This window comes from Oncorhynchus masou, chromosome 24 (genome assembly GCF_036934945.1).
Source record: "Oncorhynchus masou masou isolate Uvic2021 chromosome 24, UVic_Omas_1.1, whole genome shotgun sequence".
NCBI classification, from domain to species: Eukaryota; Metazoa; Chordata; class Actinopteri; order Salmoniformes; family Salmonidae; genus Oncorhynchus; species Oncorhynchus masou.
The window spans coordinates 10,318,971-10,326,470 of NC_088235.1; positions in this window are offsets into that span (position 1 = coordinate 10,318,971).

Genomic DNA, 7,500 nt, shown 5'->3' on the forward strand with positions numbered 1-7,500 from the left:
TCATTCCTATGTGAAGACTCAATAGCCAAATGAAGTCGGTTAAGATGACGTCTCATGAAGACATAACATGCACAGTTTGAGCTACTGCAGGAAGTGATGACATCTCATGAAGACATAACATGCACAGTTTGAGCTACTGCAGGAAGTGATGACATCTCATGAAGACATAACATGCACAGTTTGAGCTACTGCAGGAAGTGATGACGTCTCATGAAGACATAACATGCACAGTTTGAGCTACTGCAGGAAGTGATGACATCTCATGAAGACATAACATGCACAGTTTGAGCTGCTGCAGGAAGTGACATTGCCCCCTCTCGTTGAGTATCCTGGGTACTGCAGGAAGTGACATTGCCCCCTCTCGTTGAGTATCCTGGGTACTGCAGGAAGTGACATTGCCCCCTCTTGTTGAGTAACCGGGTAACTGCAGGAAGTGACATTGCCCCCTTCTCATTGAGTAACCGGGATACTACAGGAAGTGACATTGCCCCTTCTCGTTGAGTATCCTGGGTTCTGCAGGAATTGACGTTGCCCCTCACATTGAGTAACCGGGTAACTGCAGGAAGTGACATTGCTCCCTTCTCGTTGTGTAACCGGGATACTACAAGAAGTGACATTGCCCCCTTCTCATCGAGTATCCTGGGTACTTCAGGCCGCTATTAGGGAATTGATGGGAAATGATGTAAATATATCACTAGCCACTTTAAACAATGCTACCTTATATACCTTATATAATGTTACTTACCCTACATTATTCATCTCATATGCATACGTATATACTGTACTCTATATCATCGACTGCATCCTTATGTAATACATGTATCACTAGCCACTTTAACTATGCCACATTGTTTACATACTCATCTCATATGTATATACTGTACTCGATACCATCTACTGTATCTTGCCTATGCTGCTCTGTACCATCACTCATTCATATATCCTTATGTACATATTCTTTATCCACTTACACTGTGTATAAGACAGTAGTTTAGGAATTGTTAGTTAGATTACTTGTTGGTTATTACTGCATTGTCGGAACTAGAAGCACAAGCATTTCGCTACACTCGCATTAACATCTGCTAACCATGTGTATGTGACAAATAAAATTTGATTTGATTGATTTGATTTGAACTAAAGTATCCTCATAACATATTTTGTAGACAATTGTATTAGAAGCAAATAATTGTACCATTATAGCAAAAAATGTTCTGATCAGCTAATATACAGTATGAACAAACCTGAATAAAGATGGTCGTTAGCACTCACCTCAGCAAACAGTAGCAAACATCTCCTCAGCCTACCTGTCACCAGATATCCCAACAGAGATCCACTGAAAACAAACGTCTGACATTGATTTATCTTGACGAGTCCCCACATTTGTCTCAAAGAAGCGCGATATGGTGCTTGTCCCATCCAACGGTTCTGAAACGATAATCTGGGGCGGCCACACATGACACATGGCTGTAAATTAGTACAACGGTTGGTTATGACTTTGGGAATTTCATGATAAGCAAGAATTTGATACATCCATTCAATTGCATTAGCCAACTTTATTCCAATATTTACATTTTTCAGTTGATCATAACTAAGGCGAGTTTTCCTCTTATCTGCTTTTTCTAGGCACAATGGCTGTTCCCTCGTCTCCCCCCTCCGATGCCGCCACCTCCGCCATGTTGTTCTAGGCCCAATGGCTGTTCCCTTGTCTCCCCCCTCCGCTGCTGCCCACCTCCACCATGTTGTTCTAGGCTCAACGGCTGTTCCCTTGTCTCCTCCCTCCGCTGCCGCCCATCCGACACCGGTGTTATTCTCAACAACAGGTTAAATTAAAATAGCCTGCAGTTTTCTCAAAATCTGGCCTGAGCTTCAGCTCACTGGGCTTGGGTCAGACCAGGCCTGGGCTTCAGCTCACTGGACTTGGGTCAGACAAGGCCTGGGCTTCAGCTCTCTGGGCTTGGGTCAGACAAGGCCTGGGCTTCAGCTCACTGGGCTTGGGTCAGACAAGGCCTGGGCTTCAGCTCTCTGGGCTTGGGTCAGACAAGGCCTGGGCTTCGCTCTCTGGGCTTGGGTCAGACCAGGCCTGGGCTTCAGCTCTCTGGGCTTGGGTCAGACAAGGCCTGGGCTTCAGCTCTCTGGGCTAGGGTCAGACCAGGCCTGGGCTTCAGCTCTCTGGACTTGGGTCAGACCGGGCCTGGACTTCAGCTCACTGAACTTGGGTCAGACCAGGCCTGGGCTTCAGCTCACTGGACTTGGGTCAGACCGGGCCTGGGCTTCAGCTCACTGGACTTGGGTCAGACCAGGCCTGGGCTTCAGCTCTCTGGACTTGGTTCAGACCAGGCCTGGGCTTCAGCTCACTGGACTTGGGTCAGACCGGGCCTGGGCTTCAGCTCACTGGACTTGGGTCAGACCAGGCCTGGGCTTCAGCTCACTGGACTTGGGTCAGACCAGGCCTGGACTTCAGCTCACTGGACTTGGGTCAGACCGGGCCTGGGCTTCAGCTCACTGGACTTGGGTCAGACCGGGCCTGGGCTTCAGCTCACTGGACTTGGGTCAGACCGGGCCTGGGCTTCAGCTCACTGAACTTGGGTCAGACCGGGCCTGGGCTTCAGCTCACTGGACTTGGGTCAGACCAGGCCTGGGCTTCAGCTCACTGGACTTGGGTCAGACCAGTCCTGGGCTTCAGCTCACTGGACTTGGGTCAGACCGGGCCTGGGCTTCAGCTCACTGGACTTGGGTCAGACCAGGCCTGGGCTTCAGCTCACTGGACTTGGGTGAACGATAGCATCTTCTTGATATACAGTGTCTGACAACAGTCTCTGACAATATTTATTGGATGCCAGATGCTGTAATGTTGAATAGTGAAAGTCAAACCGTATCGAGCCGTAAGATGTTTTGTTGGTGTCATTAATAGGACCAACAGAACCAGAAGCTTTGTGAAGCCCACTGGGCCTGATTCTGAACACACCAGAAACACAGTGAATCCTACAGAGTTGTGTTTCTTTTGTTTAGGAATGACCATTGCTTCATCTTCATGGTTCCCTCCTAAATGGTTTTTCTTGAGGAAGTCCAACTCAATATCTTTGCAAAGATTTGCCATTTTTTACCTTCAGGCGACAGAAAGACCTTGAGAAACGTAAGGATCAAAGACCTCCCTCTTCCTTCAGGGTGTTTACCACCTTGCGGTAGATATCAGGAAGCTGTGACGTTGTTTGGTTTTAGGGTTGGAGGGCTTTTCGGTTCTGACAGGCTGCTACGCTGCGTAGGGGGTCTTGATCACAACCACATTAGGCCATATGGCCTGAGTTAGGTTCCATTGAAGCTATGGGCTAATTACGGTGCAGAGAGGGAACGTTAAAGGGGGATGTTGAGCAGGCCGATCGGACCATTGTGTGTGTGTCAGTGTGCGCCTCATCCAACCATCTAACCCCTATGGTGAGGTACACCTGTTCCCCTTATAAAAAAAAGCCCTCTCTCAGTTTAGCTGTTGTCTAGCACCATGTAATGACCTATCCAGGGGGCTGTAATGCCTTTTCTGTTTAGCGTAATGCCGTTAAGCAGTACACCGTCAGCAACCACTGTACTGCAACTTAATAGGGAGAGGCGGTCCACGGTATCCCTGGTTTGTTACACCACGGCCAGACAACAGCTCAATATTTTTATTTTATTTTATTTTACCTTTATTTAACTAGGCAAGTCAGTTAAGAACAAATTCTTATTCTCAATGACGGCCTAGGAACAGTGGGTTAACTGCCTTGTTCAGGGGCAGAACGACAGATTTGTACCTTGTCAGCTCGGGGGATTTGAACATTTACCTTTTTCTGCTTGTGAAATATGATTTAATTTCATACAGGGGAAAAAAACATTGGGGATAAAGATACATTCCTATGTTTCCTAAATTTCAACATACTAGTCGACCTCACAAAAGAAAGATTCTGTTTCTGTTTTTCTCTGCCGGCCACAGCGTATTGTACTGCGGAGGCCACTCACATGTAGCATGATGTGTGTTCTTCAAGGCACAGCTTCGTTTTTCTCTCTCGTCTGCATTCTGTTGTCTCAGGTTAGAGGAGAGAGAGAGAGAGAGGGGGGAGACGGGAGGCAGAAAGGGGTCCCCCCCGGTAGCGTTTTCATCAAAGGCTTTTTTTCGTCAGCACTTCAGAGTGGCCGTCAGTATGGAAATGTGTTGTGCTGCCTGGAAAGCTGTCAGAAGACACGGATCCTGGATATGGGACCCTGCTAATTCAACTGGGCTCCTGTCGGCTATGTTCTCTGGTCCCCTCATTATGCACTGTGAGATGCTCGGGGTCTCTCTCTCTCTCTCTCTCTCTCTCTCTCTAGTTCGCTGTCTCAGTGTTTTAATCTGTCAGATACCTCTCCAAACCATTGTTTTCCAACCATACCTTGTGTATTAGTGGTTAACATCAAAAGGAACTGTCTCAATGTCATGGCAGGTAAAACATGTAGGAGATGAACAAGGAAGACTTGAGGAAGGTGACAATTGAATATGTTTACTTGTGACGGGAGAAGTGCAGGTGAGAAGGGACTTCCTTTGACTGGGTCGCTCCAGGGTAAACACACACACACACACAGTTGTAAGGAGGCCATTATCTGACAGCCGACTTCCTGCTCTGCTCTCCAGGTGGAACGACAGAAGAAGAAGAAGAAAAAAACAACAACATGAAATTCCAAACACTTCGATCAAAGAAGAATAAATAAACGAGTGACAGGAGCATGTTGACTGTCAGGAAATAGCGTTTGACTATTCAAAATAACACCTTCTTCTTGGGGGGGGGGGGGGGCACTTCCTGTCCTGACATTTGTACTTTGAGCAGAACTGAAGAACGTTGTTCGTAGGTTTTTATTAAGTCGACCCCCCTTAAAAAATTTAAAAAAAAAAAAAAAATCTGAAATATATGATGCTTAGAGTTTATGTCTGTGGTCTTGTGTTAAAAATGATTCAGTAGCAAAGACATTCGGTTGCAATTTTATTTACAAGTAATGTTTGGGGCGGCAGGGTAGCCTAGTGGTTAGAGCGTTGGACTAGTAACCGAAATGTTGCAAGTTCGAATCCCCAAGCTGACAAGGTAAAAATCTGTCATTCTACCCCTGAACAAGGCAGTTAACCCACTGTTCCTAGGCCGTCATTGAAGAATTTGTTCTTAACTGACTTGCCTAGTAAATAAGTATTTTCAAGTCAAAGTACATTGTCCATTGACAGTATTCTTCTTCCTCTGCACAAAAATAAAGCCTGGACACACCCCAACCTCAGCGAGGTCGGAAACAACCGGAAGTATGCGGTTTTCATTGAGACAGTATCTTCAACCTAGCTTGCTTTTCCCCTGAAAAATGGATGTGTGGACCCCGCTCAGGTATTTATTTTACACCTGCTACGTTAGGTTACACACACTATCGGCGTTATATTGTGTATTTGTATAGATGGGTTAGCTGACCACGTTACCATAGATACCAAAAATGAGAAGAAAAACATTGAGGGAAATCGGAAGTGACTAGTTTCAGCTCGTTTCATCTAGTTCTTGAGACCATATCATGTTTTGAGATGTTTTGATTCATTTCATGTCGACGCTTATATGGTTAAAATTCACTAGTTATCTTACTAACAACTGTAGCGTTGTATTTGAGAGAAAACGAGCGGTTATTGTGCACATGTATTTATGTTTTCAATCAACCCAGGAGACTAAATACAGCTGACATGTTGTCAACAGTCTAAACCGTGTCTGTTCGTCACCATAGTGTTGCGCACGTCGGTTTTGTTGCTAAACAACCAACCCGTCTATAATCAAATGATGAAACGTGCCGTAAATTATATAAAACACCTATATGGGGGTCTTATAACACATCTGATGATATCTGACACCTATATGGTTTTATAACACATCTGTTGATATCTGACACCTATATGGGGGTGTTATAACACATCTGTTGAGATCTGACACCTATATGGGGGTGTTATAACACATCTGTGATATCTGACACCTATATGGCGGTGTTATAACACATCTGATGAGATCTAACACCTATATGGTCTTACCTCAACTAACATGTACCCCACACATTAACTCTGTACCAGTACCCCCTGTATATAGCCTCCACATTGACTCTGTACCAGTACCCCCTGTATATAGCCTCCACATTGACTCTGTACCGGTACCCCCTGTATATAGCCTCCACATTGACTCTGTACCGGTACCCCCTGTATATAGCCTCCACATTGACTCTGTACCGGTACCCCCTGTATATAGCCTCCACATTGACTCTGTACCAGTACCCCCTGTATATAGCCTCCACATCGACTCTGTACCGGTACCCCTGTATATAGTCTCCACATTGACTCTGTACCGGTAATCCCTGTATATAGTCTCCACATTGACTCTGTACCGGTACCCCCTGTATAGAGCCTCCACATTGACTCTGTACCGGTACCCCTGTATAGAGCCTCCACATTGACTCTGTACCGGTACCCCTGTATATAGCCTCCACATTGACTCTGTACCAGTACCCCCTGTATATAGCCTCCACATTGACTCTGTACCAGTACCCCCTGTATATAGCCTCCACATCGACTCTGTACCGGTACCCCCTATATAGTCTCCACATTGACTCTGTACCGGTACCCCCTGTATATAGCCTCCACATTGACTCTGTACCGGTAACCCCTGTATATAGTCTCCACATTGGCTCTGTACCGGTACCCCCTGTATAGAGCCTCCACATTGACTCTGTACCGGTACCCCCTGTATATAGCCTCCACATTGACTCTGTACCAGTACCCCCTGTAAATAGCCTCCACATTGACTCTGTACCGGTACCCCCTGTAAATAGCCTCCACACTGACTCTGTACCGGTACCCCCTGTATATAGCCTCCACATTGACTCTGTACCGGTACCCCTGTATATAGCCTCCACATTGACTCTGTACCGGTACCCCTGTATATAGCCTCCACATTGACTCTGTACCGGTACCCCCTGTATATAGCCTCCACATTGACTCTGTACCAGTACCCCTGTATATAGCCTCCACATTGACTCTGTACCGGTACCCCTGTATATAGCCTCCACATTGACTCTGTATCAGTACCCCTGTATATAGCCTCCACATTGACTCTGTACCAGTACCCCTGTATATAGCATCCACATTGACTCTGTACCTGTACCCCAAACATATAGTCTCCACATTGACTCTGTACCGGTACCCCTGTATATAGCCTCCACATTGACTCTGTACCGGTACCCCTGTATATAGCCTCCACATTGACTCTGTAAAGCCTCCACATTGACTCTGTACCGGTACCCTGTATATAGCCTCCACATTGACTCTGTACCGGTACCCCTGTATATAGCCTCCACATTGACTCTGTACCGGTACCCCTGTATATAGCCTCCACATTGACTCTGTACCGGTACCCCTGTATAAAGCCTCCACATTGACTCTGTACCGGTACCCCTGTATATAGCCTCCACATTGACTCTGTACTGGTACCCCTG